The sequence below is a fragment of the Heteronotia binoei genome, chromosome 4, assembly GCF_032191835.1.
Source record: "Heteronotia binoei isolate CCM8104 ecotype False Entrance Well chromosome 4, APGP_CSIRO_Hbin_v1, whole genome shotgun sequence".
In the NCBI taxonomy this organism is placed as follows: Eukaryota; Metazoa; Chordata; class Lepidosauria; order Squamata; family Gekkonidae; genus Heteronotia; species Heteronotia binoei.
The window spans coordinates 109,643,422-109,657,368 of record NC_083226.1 but is presented as its reverse complement, the minus strand read 5'-3'; positions in this window follow the sequence as shown (position 1 = coordinate 109,657,368).

Genomic DNA, 13,947 nt, shown 5'->3' with positions numbered 1-13,947 from the left:
CATGGTGGAATCAGATGCCAGAGGAGGTGAGGGCCCTGCGGGACCTTGTTCAGTTCCGCAGGGCCTGTAAGATGACCCTCTTCCGGCTAGCTTATACCTAGCTTGAGAATTTAATGTAACTTGCCAGTTTTCCTCTTTTATATTTAGAATATTTATTAATTTTTAAGGTTTTATCTGTTTTAAATGTTTAATTCTTTCATATTTAAATATTGTTTAATTTTTATGCTAGATTTACTGTTGGAAGCCGCCCTGAGCCACTTGTGGGAAGGGCGGGATATAAATTCTAAATAAATAAATAAATAAAATATTGTTTTTCTTTACAAGATCCCTTGGCTCTGATCACCATAGCTTATATGTGTGTTGCTTCTTCTCTTGTTAGCTGTCACTGATTGTTCTAGGTCTCATCTGTGGCAGTTAGCTTCTTTTACAAGAAGAGTAACCAATTTGTCCCAGCCGCCATTCATGCTTTTAATGCCAAAACAGTATCTCAGTTATTATATGGGATCCCCATTTGGATCTGCGCCTTCAATTTCCAGCTTGAGCAAATTCAGGCAGCATTTCTACGCTGTATTTTGGGGGTCCCCAACTGTGTTAGCTATGCTGCAATGTGCCTAGAAACTGGAACCCACTTGATCGAGACCAGGGCATGGCTACTAACCATAAAGTTTTGACTACGCCTACACTTTAGGGCAAACCCTGCTAGTTATATTCATATGACGCTAGCAGACTCCTTTGTTTCCAATTGGTATAGTCAGATCCAGAAGAAAATACATTCCATAAGTGTCTCCCTAGACAACCTCTGTATGCTAAGTGAAATGCAGACATTCAGATTCTTAAACAGAGGATTTTAGATATTGAGAAACAGTCCCTTCGTTCCTCTGAACATAAAACGTGTTCCCCTTTAGCATTTGGTATCTTTCCAAATTATGGGCTGCGTGCTGCCTACCTTTCCCAGCTTATGTCACCCCAGTTATGCCGCTCCTTTATGTTAGGAAGACTTAACATTTTACCCTCAGCGGTACTGTCTGGGAGGTTTGCCAACCCTTATCTGGGAGGTCTGGGAGGTTTGCCATCCCTTATCAGGAAAAATTCTGCCCATGTAATGAAAGGCACCTCGAAACGGTCACCCATGTCTTACTTCACTGTGATTTCTATGGGGAAGTGCAGGACTGTATAATCAAACCTATCCTGTCTAATCTTTATGGACTAGCTTAGGCAAAGTTGGTTTTCTTTCTGTTATCTGACTGATGTTCCCATACCACTAGCCTAGTTGCAAGGTACCTTTTGGCTGCCATAACAATCAGAGAGCAAAAGACTAGCTCCCCTTCTTGATGCTTGACTAGTTTTTATAACTGAAACTCTGTGCAAATTTGTCATGCTTTTTGGTATTTGGATTTGGTATTTGGATTGTTCCAGGTAGTTTCTTTATCCTGGGCTGCTTGACAGCTCTTCTTTCACCATCTCAATTTTCCTTTGGTCCTGGTGAATCTTCATTACACTCTTTAATACCTAGAAAGGAAGGAGGTAGGTGCCATCAGTGTTTCCAGTCCAGCTATTATTATATTCAGGTGGGCCAGCCAAGGCAAGAACCTTTGCATGGTCCCTGCAACTGCTCTCTGCTACAACATTCACTACAAGTCGTTATATCATCAGAACTTTTCAAAGGGACAGTACTGCAACAATGTTTTCTTGATGCCATTAACTCATAGACATTTAACTATGTATGCACATGGGATTAGATATAGATATGTAGAGATCTCTGATACTCCCAGGGGGGTATTTCCTTTCTCTGTCTTAATTAACTCTTCATCACTATGGCCACCCTTGGGACCACTGCAGCTCTTGCCCTTCCATCATCAGCAGCTTCAGTCCACTGACAGTTCTCCCCCAAATCACCACCTTTACTCCTCATTGCTGCCAGGCTTGCCAAGGCTTCTTTCCCCTCCATCAGTGACAACAGCAACAAGTTCCACATACTTCTTCCCCCACTGTTGACAACTGTAGCAGGAAGCCCTATGTGAATGTCAGTCACATGAGAAATCCCAAGTAATAATTATCTCATTTCAGTCTACTTCTTCATTTAGAGCCCCCACCCTCCCATCAATGGCAGCTTCACTGCCTCAGTGGCTCTGTTGGCTCCTGGCTGACCCCACTGAGATGGCAACCTCTTGCCTGCCCCCTCAGCCTTGCCAACTTAGCAGCATTTGCAGCAGCTTGCTCAAACCCTTCCCCCCAGCTTCACTACCTGGGTGACTCACTGGCCACTTGCTTCTTCTCTGCCACGGTGGCTGCTGCTCACCTCTCCGCCCCCCAGGCTTTACCATCTTGGCAAATGAGCTGTCTCCTCACCTGGCCTCTTCACTGCCTCTGTGGCTCACCTGCTCACTCACTCAGCCTGTTCACTGCTGCTGGCTGTAGCTGTGACTCACTTCCTCACCCCTGGCCAGCTTTGCCACCTCAGCAGCTCCATCAGCTGCTCCCCCAGTCTCTCTGCTGCAGTGGATAGCCCCTGCACTCCCTCATCTTCTGCTTCCCCATTTCTGCTGCAGCAGCAACTCCTCCTCCCCCATCTGTCTGCAACTTTGCCAACTCAGGAGGTAACATGTGCAGGTAATAATTTTCTTTTGGGGGGATTTAGCCCTTTCATGTTTTTTTCAAAGTCTTAAGGTGTTTTTTTTTTTTTCTGTAAACCTGGAGGATCTCCCAAGTTTGGAAAAAAAATCTTTTCTCTGTGTGGGCCCAGTTCACAGCTTTAATTATTCACATATCTGCCTACACTTGAAAAACAGATATATAAATGTTTGTCAGGGTTGTAAGGAAATTACTTATTATTTTCCCCCACTGGGATCTGCAGCAGACTCTTCGAGTGCAAAAGGCTGGTTGTGGGCCTGAGACGATCACTGCAGAAAACATCAATGCTGCATTACGGCCCTGCTGTCTCTGATCTGATTGTATCTGGCAACCATAACTAGAGTTGTTCACATTTCAAAAATAACACTACAAAGGTGTCTTGCAGTGAATGTAAAATATTTGAAAAATGTATCAACAAAATTAATTTTGGATATTGTTATAAAGTAAAGGAGTGCAATCAATATATTGGATGATGTATTAATATGATCTGGAAGAATAGGTAGATTATTCCACTGGGGGGCAAAGTAACTTTTAAATTCTATTATTTCCCCCCTTCATAATAGAGTAGCATCATGACTCACAATACAGTGTCCTTGTATGGAATAGTGCAATTGTACACCACAGAGAAAAGAGTTATTCACATGAGTAGGGAGACTGTTTCTCATGGGAAAGCAAAAGCAATACAGTTCAGCTTCAAAAAAGAATGCTTTGATTTGCTAGTTGCATGTCCCTTTGTGGGAGAAAATAACCTTACTCTATCTCAAGGTGAAGGTGGATATTTATATTAAAAAACTAGCCTTGTGATCATTATGAACAAATCAGTATACCAATTGTATCTCAGCAGTTTTAAAACAAAGTCAATGCATCAGTCTTGTTGATAGAGTCAGTTGCTTGCATGAGGAATCAGCTTTTCTCTCTACTCATTCTCGCTTCTGCAATAGACATATTTTGTATTTTGCAGGCCTGAGACTGAACCTTCCCTTTAAGCTATCTACATCAGAGAAATGAATAGGATTTTTGTTCCCTATACTATTGAGAATTTAAATGATACTGGGATATATGTCCTTGTGTCTGATTTAGAAGATGAGAGTACTTAGTATAGCATGAATGAACAAGAAAATAATTATAAAACAATTTCTGATAATAGATTATGTAGCATGTGTGTCTGGTTTTGAAGGATAAAGTAGACATGATGATGGCAATGCCATATTAAATATGGAACTCCACAAATTGCATAAAAAGTACATGCATTCTGCGCAGATAGGGCTGCCAATCCCCAGGTGGGTCGACTGATCAAAGCCACCAAGTATTACACTGTTTGCAAAAATATATTATGATTGTGTATAACACATAATAGACAATATAATAATGATGGAGGCTGGCAGTGCTAGGGCCTTTTAAAATAACAGAACACCCCAAGGGGCCAAAAAAACCCATCTCCAAATGAAAAGATATAAGTCCAAACTTGGCAATAGTCCAACTGAAATTCACAAGGTGGGTGCTCCTGAGGAGTGTAGCTTCAATGCAGCTGCTTTCTTAAAAAGATATCTCTCTAGATTTTGATGACGTTTCAATTCTTTCCTCAGTTTGATGGCTTAATTATTTAGGAACCCTGTTCTACATTCCCTAATCACAACATTAAGCTTCTCATTTCAGTGTGAACATCGGGCTCTTTCTTTGACTAATTACACCAAGTGCCCTTCAAGCAGCAATCCCAGGTGGGGACAGGGGATCCCCTAGTTTGGAGCCCCCTCACTTCAGGTCATCAGAAAACAGGAGGGGAGGGAAATGTCTGCTGAGCACTCCATTATTCCCTATGAAGACTGATTCCCATAGGGAGTAATGGAGAATTGATTCCCAGGTATCTGGGGCTCAGGGGAGGGGGAGGTGCTGTTTTTTGAGGTAGAGGCAGCAAATTTGCAGCACAGCATCCAATGCCTCTCCTCAAAACAACCTCCAAGTTTCAAGGATTGGACTAAGGGGTCCAATTCTATGAGCCCCCAAAGAAGGTGCCCCTATCCTTCATTATTTCTAATGGAGCGAAGACATTTGAAAGGTGTGTGGTCCCTTTAAATGTGATGGCCAGCACTCTCTTTGGAATTCAGTTGTGCTTGCCACAACCTTGCTCCTGGCTCCACCCCAACATCTCCTAGATCCACCCCAAAAATCTCCTGGCTTCACCCTCAAAGTCCTCAGATATTTCTTGAATTGGACTTGGCAACCCTATTTGCAGATGATCTCAGCTCCAGGCCTGGCCCAAGGGTGCATGGCACCCCAGGCAGCCTTGCTCACCACTGCCCCCCCTCCATGGTGCCTCCCCTCCCTCCCAATTTTAATGCCCAGGGAACTGGTGGGGAAGTGCCAACTCCCGGGGCTCTTTCAAGGCTGCCCCCGCCGATCAGCTGATCAGCGGAAAAAGCCGTACTGCAGCCGGCGGCTGCTATGTCAGCCTTCCAGCACTCTCAGCACTTTCAGCACTGGGGTGGCGGTGGGAAGGACAGTGAACGGCTGAAAAAGCAGCAGCCACCACCACTACTTCCTCCCCACTTCCTCCCCAGATTGCGTTGGAGGGAAGTGGGGAGGAAGCAGTGGTGGCTACTGCCACTTTTTCAGTGGTTCATTGTCCTTCCTGTCGCCGCCCCAGCACTGAAAGTGCTGACAGCACCAAAAGGCTGGCATAGGAGCTGCCGGCCGTGGCGCGGCTTTCTTTGCCAATCAGCTGATTGTCAGGGGTTGGCCTTGAAAGAGCCCCAGGAGCTGCCACTTCACCACCAGTTCCCCAGGCAGTAAAAATTGGGTGGGATGGAGGGAGGCAGAGTCAGCTAGAGATTTGCCTGGGGGGGGCAGGGTGATGGCTGATTTTTGCACCCCTGCTGTGCTGGCACCCTAGGGAAATGCCTAGTTTGCCTATTGGGCAGGCCAGCTGTGCTCAAATAAATCCACAAAATGTTCTGTCCTGAACAATATTCTTTGATAGAGACTCCAGAGAGCCACTGCCAACTGGTGTAGAGAATCCTGTGCTAGATAGATTAGTGAATATCAACTCATATCACTAAGGACTCATATAGTCATAAAGACAGGTGTAAAGGTTTCTTTTTAATATAAAAAACCCTTGAGCGTGGGGTGCTGAATTTTTGCCATGCTCATTTATTGCCTCTCTGCAGCCTTTCTTCCTAAGCCTTTCCCACCTAAGCCTTTCTGATATCACTACCAGAGTTGATACAAGGGAAGTCTTACTTTCTTTGAACAAACTTATGAAATCTTATATTGAATCAGACCATTGGTACTTCTGTTAGGGTTGCCAAGTCCAATTCAAGAAATATCTGGGGACTTTGGGGGTGGAGCCAGGAGACTTTGGAGGTGGAGCCAGGAGACATTGGGGCAGAGCCAGGAACAAGGGTGTGACAAGCATAATTGAACTCCAAGGGAGTTCTAGTCATCACATTTAAAGGGACAGCACACCTTTTTAAATGTCTTTCTTCCATAGGAAATAATTAAGGATATGGGCACCTTCTTTTGGGGCTCATAGAACTGGACCCCCTGGTCCAATCATTTTGAAACTTGGAGGGTATTTTGGGGAGAGGCACTAGATACTATACTGAAAATTTGGTGCCTCTACCTCAAAAAATAGCTCCCTCAGAGCCCCTGAAACCTCCAGATCAATTCCCCATTATACCCTATGAGAAATATTTCACATAGGGAATAATAACGATGTTTCCCTCTCCTCCACACACACCCCTTCTCTAGGGGACTGGCTCTCTACTCACCAGCCAGCTTCTTCACAGCAACAAAGACACAGAAAGTTAAAGCCTTTCACCACCTCCGGAGGTGCAAAGGCACATGGTCCTTTGGGGTGGGGCAGGAAGCAGCCTGGGAAAGCTCTGTGCAAAGGCACATGGTCCTTTGGGGCGGGGCAGGAAGCAGCCTGGGAAAGCTCTGTGCAAAAGCACAGGGTCCTTTGGGGCGGGGCAGGAAGCAGCCTGGGAAAGCTCCGGCTGCTGCGATGGAGCTGGGTGGGAAGGGGAGGGGTAAGGAGAAGCTGCTGTGATCGAAGGTGAGAAGGGGAGGGAAGGGAGGAGGAGAAGCATCAGGGATCAGTGGGAAGGGGAGAGGAGAAGCTGCTGGGTTCTAGGCTGCGTGGGAAGGACCGCCATTCCTCCTGCTTTCTGGATTTTTGCCAAGCAGGGGGAAGAGGCTCCAAATCGGGGGTCCCCCGCCCAGGCGGGGGATTTGGGAAGCCTAACTTCTGTTCCAGTACTATGTCTATTCTGATGAGAGCAGTTCCTCCAAATCTTTCAGAAGTATAGTAGAGGCCACAGTTTACTTTTTCATTCTTCATCCTTGCCACTCTGTTAGTTACAGTCTCCTGCTCCCAGAAGCAGAGTTGGGGCAGAGGACTCAGAAGGCTCATTGGAAGAAGGAATTCAGGATAGTCCTATTTCATGATAATTTGAATCCAAACAAATATGTATAAACAAATGTTTAAGTATGAGTATTCAGGGCTTTTTTTGTAGCAGGAACTCCTTTGCATATCAGGCCTCACCCCCCCCCCCATGTAGCCAATCCTCCAAGACCTTACAGGGCTCTTCTTACAGGGCCTACTGTATGCTCCAGGAGGACTGGCTACATCAAGGGGGTGTAGCCTAATATGCAAAGGAATTCCTGCTACAAAAAAGCCCTGGGTATTAAACAGATTACCTGAAAAAAGTACAACATGCTTACACAGTACAAAATCAACAAAACCAACAGGCAAAAGTGGAAAACTGAAACTACTGAAAATATGTTAATTAATTTAAAAATAAATAAAATAGGGAATGCTTGCTCATCCTTAGCCATTGGGTTAGGGTGAGTAAGAATCCCTCCTGAAATAGAAGTCCTTTCTCACAATGATATATGAATTGAAAATGCTCTGTAATTTGTTTCCTTTCTGTGTGGGGGCTGGCATTCCCTACAAGGATCACCACCAATACACATTATCATAGAAAATAAACATTTTGTCCTCATCTATCTCCAAAATGTTCAAAAGTGAATTTAAAGACATGTGCACAGAGAAAAAAGTGAGATCAGTGGGTTTTTTTTTTAAAAAAATGCGAAGTATAAACATTAATATTTTCTTCTTTTACAGTTCAAATATACAAATTGTTAATGGCCCTACTGTATCTTTAGCCTGAAGAAATAGAGGTTTTAATATCTTTTTTTCTTTACTGTTCTAATTATGCGCATTAATGAAACCATCATATTATTCAAAAGACTTGCTGAGTTACACATATTGAAAGTGGGTTGATAGAGTTTCCTGACAGGTTTACAAATTGTGACATTTTGAAAAATATATTAAAATTGTAACTTACTGTACTCTGATATTTTAAAAAAAGATATTGCATGAAATTAAATGTTTTATAGGCCATTTATTATGGTGACATTTAGTGAGATATATTAGCGATACATAGTCATTATAACCATTGGAGGAAAAAAAAGGAAATTACAGAAGATTATAATAATTTACATTATACATTAGAAGGGTAGATGGTATGCTGGTGAGACAATGTGATAATGTATATTTATATGAAAATGTAAACATGATGATCCATCCTTTCCATTCTATTTAAAGTAACCTGCAAACTGAGAACATTATACCTCTTTACAAATACTGAAATACATAGCATATTTATATGAAACATCCAGGTTCACTTGGGCAGCATTATTAACAATGGTTACAAAATGATCCTCCTCATTCCAGAAAAGTTTGGACGTTCCATAGTGACATGTGCACAAAAAGATGCCTTGTACTAAATCAGACCCATCAAAGTCAATATTGTCTACTTAGACTGGCAGCAGCTTTCTAGGATCTCAGGTGGAGGTCTTTCACACCAGCCTGATACTTTAAACTGGAGAAGCTTAGGATTGAAGATGGGACCTCCTGCATGCCAAGCACTGAGCCCCCTCTCCCCCCACAACATGTCAGCCTATTTGAAGAAAACTTGATGAGTCCCATAGTGGGACTGGAGTGGCAGAATATGCTGATAAGTCATATGACCTACACAGGCAAGAGTAACATTCATAGAGGAGGAATGAGGTTATGCATGCCAGCTCTGCATCTGCTTGTCTATCTTCATAATAAATTGAGAACATAAACCTCTGCAGGTACAAACTGTACATCTCCACTACTGTGATTAGGAATCTTAAAAAAGCAGTATCTATATACTATTAGACAACCAAAGCCACAACCTGTGGATATCTATATCCATTGAATGGGGCCACATGGATGCTAAACAGACCTTAATGCACTCTTTGTGGACTCTCTAGGGGTGCAGAAAAATCTGAAATAAAAACATTTAAAATGGAGGTTTAAATCACCTCCTAGAATTGTGTACATGCAGAAAAAATGCAGCTAGAGAGCCATTCCATCTTTGTGTCACAAGCAACCACTGCAGGCCTGGGCATGAAGGAGGAGAAGTTGTTGGAGCTTTTGCAGTCCAACAGCAGCAAACTCTAGTTTTCCTCCCAAATTGCTAGAGTGCCCAGGAAAACCATAGAGTTTTCCCGGAAACTCCTAGAGCTGCCAGCACGCAACATCACTGGTGCAACGACATCACTTCCGAGTGACGTCATTGCACTGGCAACATCAGAAGGAGATCCCACATTGGCCCAGTGGGCCAGCAGGTTCAGGACCTCCAGAGCAGGAGAACCACTGCACCACCCAGGAGCTTGGCAGCCCTATGCTGCAGAGAAGGATTTTGTAGAGAAGGATGCTCCTTCAGGCCTGAGTACAGTGATAGTGGCAGCAGACCCAAAAGGAAGCAGAGGATGTTGGTCTACAGCAGTAACAGATGCTAGCAGCCTCTGTGGGCCTGGACACAGCAGCAAAGGAAACAGGCAGCAGCTGAGTGGTGAGTGGTGGGGCCTGGGGATATGGAATTCCCCCTGTAAGCCTCCCAGCCCCTCCACTGAGACCTAAGGAGAGAATCTGCAGCTACTGTGGAGGGAAGGATAACCCCATGAGTATGGTAAGTCTCCACTTGTCTATATGCTTTTAGTGACCTGTGGCTCCCATCTGCGGATAGCAAAATCCACAGATTAGAGCCACAAGGGTGCAAAACAGATATTTCTTCAAATCTGGGGAACTCTCCATGTTTGTTGAAAAATCTGAAATAAAAAAAATGTAAAGAGAGGGTTTAATCACCCCCAAATAGAATTGCATTCTCTGTGCCTTGTCAGCTACTGCAGTTCAGTGGTGTCCACTGCCAGCCACAGTTTCAGGTCGCGGCTGCTCCAGGCCAGGAGAAAGTGAAAGCCAGCCGTTGTTGTGGGCCTTGGTGAGATGGAGGAGAACACTGGCATCTGCTATGGATCCAGCTGCTACAGAAAAGGATAACAGTCACTGCTCCAGGCATAGGCACAATGTCAGTGGATACCAGCAGCCTCTGCAGACTTGGATGCAGCAGCAGCTGATGCTGGCAGCTGCTCGAGAACCAAGCACAGTAACAGAAGATTCCAGGAGCTTGACAGCAGATACCAGCAGACTCATTGAGCTTGAGCACAGCAGATGTAGATTCCAGTAGATGAATTCCATGGTGAATGGTGTGGTCTGGAACCTTACCAGTTTCCCAGCCCCTCTGATGATCCCAACAGAGGGATTCGGCAGCAATGGGAGGATCAGGATTCTCCCCCCACCATGAGTATCACGAGCTCCCATTTGTCTATATATGATTAGTGATGAGTGGCTCCCATCTAAGGATAGCTAAATCTGCTGATTAGGGGCACTAAACAGATTTTCAGGACAACCTTGGGGCACTCCCCAGGTTTGCAGAATAATCTGAAAATTTTAAAAATGCACTGGGGCGGATAATTCCCACAAAAAGTAACATACTTCAGGTAGTTGGTGGCAGTGGCACCTGGTTCTAGGTTCATCAGTGACTGTGCAGCCCAGACATTGGCACTGAGTCCAGTGGTGGTGGCCACACAGCCTGGGAGCTGTGGTGGCTGTGCTGCTTGCATGCTATACTGGGCATGCTGACAAAACTCAGGAGACAAACTGGGCATATTGTCACCAGGAGCACAGCACAGGACAGCAGAGACTCAGGCCCAGGAGTGTCTGGGCCTCTCAACAAAATGAGGGGGAATAGAATTCCTCATAAGTATTGTGGGCCTACACTTGTTCCCTATAATAAGCACAGAGTGCATTTTGGTACATGTTGCTGACACAAAGGGAGCAGTCACATGAGAGATTTGGGCCAACCTAGCCATGCCTCCCCTCTGGATTTAATGTGTGCGATCACATGCATACATTCACCCCCCAAATCCTGCTCATACTTACCTCATCTGAGGATGGGCGCAGACCAGATTAAATGGCTACCAGGAACTTCCCAGTAGCAAACCTCTAAAATGTATGTAGGGTGCATTTCCCAGCTGTCTGAATGGCCAGATGTAATGTAATGTAATGTAATGTAAAATTTTATTTATATCCCGCCCTCCCCCGCCGAAGCAGGCTCAGGGCGGCTAACAGCATTTGTGCTGCACCCTCCCCACATCCACCCAGCATGCACATGATCAGTCTGAATGTTCCTGTTGTGTGTATGTAGCCCATGCCTCTCCTAGCAGCAGGGCAGGGGCTTTGTGAATGCTGCAGCATGGATAAAAAAGAACTGGCTTTTTCAGAGCCGGCATACTGCCCCACCAAATCTTTTGTGTGATCTCACCCAAAGTTTCTGTCCCTGCATTGCAGCAAATGCTCATGTTCAAGGTTAGCATACTTGACCTAACCCCACCTCTACATGCATATTCTGAAATAATATAGGTAAGTATATAAGATGTAGAAAAAGAGTGCTTATAACTGGCAGCCAGTGACAGCAGAAGATAGTGGACAACCCTTGAAAGAGAAAAACACACTCAAAAAAGTTGTCTTGTATTAAAAGGCAATACATAATATTAATGGTGCATACCTGCATCACAAAGGTGCAGGAGGAAACCATAGGCAGAAGCTGCAAGAAATCAACCTTATGATGTGCTATGTCAATGCTAGCTGTCTTGAAAATAAGAAAGGCAAAGTCACTAAGAGGCAGTACTCAAAGTGCCTAATCCCCCCACCGCCCCCACCAAAATGTATATACAGCAGGCTATTAGGAGTCACTGACTCCTTGTAAATTTCTTTGTGGCCTACTGATGACTTCAGAGAACTTTGTAGAATTGAATACCATAGAAAACTACTTTATTCATCTTCAGTCATCTGCCTGCAAGCAATTTACAACAAGATGATATTGGACTTATACCCTCCTCTTCACTCTAAATCTCAGTGTGGTTTCACACAAGAGATTTGGCCTGATCCAGGAATGCCATTCAATTAAAATCACTCACACAAGCACATCTGCCCTCCGAGCCCAGCCCATTCCCAGCCCGTACCCAGATGCCTCCTATCCGTATTTAAAAGCTACCTGGATTCTCCTGGTAGCACCCCCCTGAATCAATTGTAGGTTGCATAATTGGCTGCTGTCTGAATGTCCCGGTGCAACTCATGAGCCGAAGAGCTGTGTGATTGTGCCAAGCTGTTTTGTGGCACAGGATGTTTTTTCCCTAGCTGTCTCCACAGTGCGCTTGTGTGCTTCTCATCACACACAGGGGTCCTTCACACAAAAACCACCTTTTCTGCAATGGAGCCAGGCTAGCAGTGTGAAGGCAGAAGCACGGATGGCTGCTGGGATGCTGCCATTTCAATGGAGTCTGTCTGAGCCCCCTTAAATGGACCTGTCTGAATCGGGTTTTTCTGCCTCAGGATACTATCATGTCAATTTCCCAGTGTAATAGCACCCACAGAGTCTCAGAGCGGCTTACAATTTCCTTTACCTCTTTCATTTTGCTCTAGCAACTCACAAGAGCATGTTGACCTAACCCCTGCCCCCCCCCCTGCAAAGATCTCCAGAACATACTGATGTCTTAATGTTGTTACTCAGAAAAATTCTGCATTTACAGGAGTAACAAATCTGACAGAGCACCACACTTTTGAAAAGTGCTTAATGAATCCAAATATGCCTCTAAGCACGTTCCGTTAATTTATTCCTCACATGTGTAACCTATTAGGCAATGAACATATATGTTTTAATTGCTCCCACTACTTCTTGTCATTTGAAAAAGTAAGAATTTTGATGATTATTTTATGCTGTTATTAAGTTATTTTTATACTAGTTTTATTTTGGATTTATCCTTTTTAACTTTGAGGGTACAATATTTTTTTTAAAAAAAATAAAACATAAAACTTGAGGAGATTATTAGGTGTTTTAATGATCCAGAAAAGACACTATAAAAGCCTTATTCAGGCCCGGCATGTGGCAGTAGGCCATGTAGGCGGCTGCCGAGGGTGCCGCTTCCGGGCTGCCTCCCCTGCAGGAAAGGCAGTCTAGGAGTGAGGACAAGCTCCTGCACTGGCTCTTTCCCCCGCCCAGGTTTCAGGCAGAGGAAAGAGGTAGCTCAGCCTCATTGCTGTGCTGCCTCCTCTGCATGAAAGGCAGCCTGAGAGCAAGGATGAGTCCCTGCGCCTGCTCTTTCCCCTGCCCGAGACTCAGGCAGAGGAAAGAGGTGGCTAGGCTTCACTCTCAGACTGCCTCCCCTGCAGGAAAGGCAGTCCAAGAGCAAAGAGGAGTCCCCGTGTTGGCTCTTTCCCCCGCCCGAAAGTCGGGTGGAGGAAAGAGATGGCTCAGCAATTTGCATGGAGGACTCCTCTCAAGGACCCCTCTATACAAATGGGGTGATCTGGCCACGCTCAGCCTTCCCATGCTGTGGGAAGGTTGAGGTGGGACATTTGCATAGAGCCCTCTTGAGGAGCCCTCCCTGCAAATGCACTGGGGGCCCTCCCCCACTGGAGGGGGGGTGGAGGAGCCCACTGCCTTTCCAGACTTTGCCGGGGTCTCCTGAGGCTCGGGAGGCGTCCACAAATTTGGGGGTGTGGGGTGACAGTGATGTCATGTGATGTCACCAGCGCACGTGCTTTGCATATGATAAATAAACTTGGGGAGGGGCGAAGGACCACAATCCAGCCTAGGGGCGCACGCACCCCTAGCCCCAGGCCTGGCTTTATTCGACACAAAACAAGGTCTTTTGAAAGAAGGCTGGAAAAGACTGATTATATCCAGGGCTTTTTTGAGCAGGAATGCACAGGAATGCAGTTTCAGCTGGCTTGACATCAGAGAGTGTGGTCTAATATGCAAATGAGTACTTGCTGGGATTTTTCTATAAAAACTCTGTGTGAAACAATGATGATCTCAGGGGGTGTGGCCTAATATGCAAATGAGTTCCTGCTGGGCTTCTTCTACCAAAAAAGCCCGATTA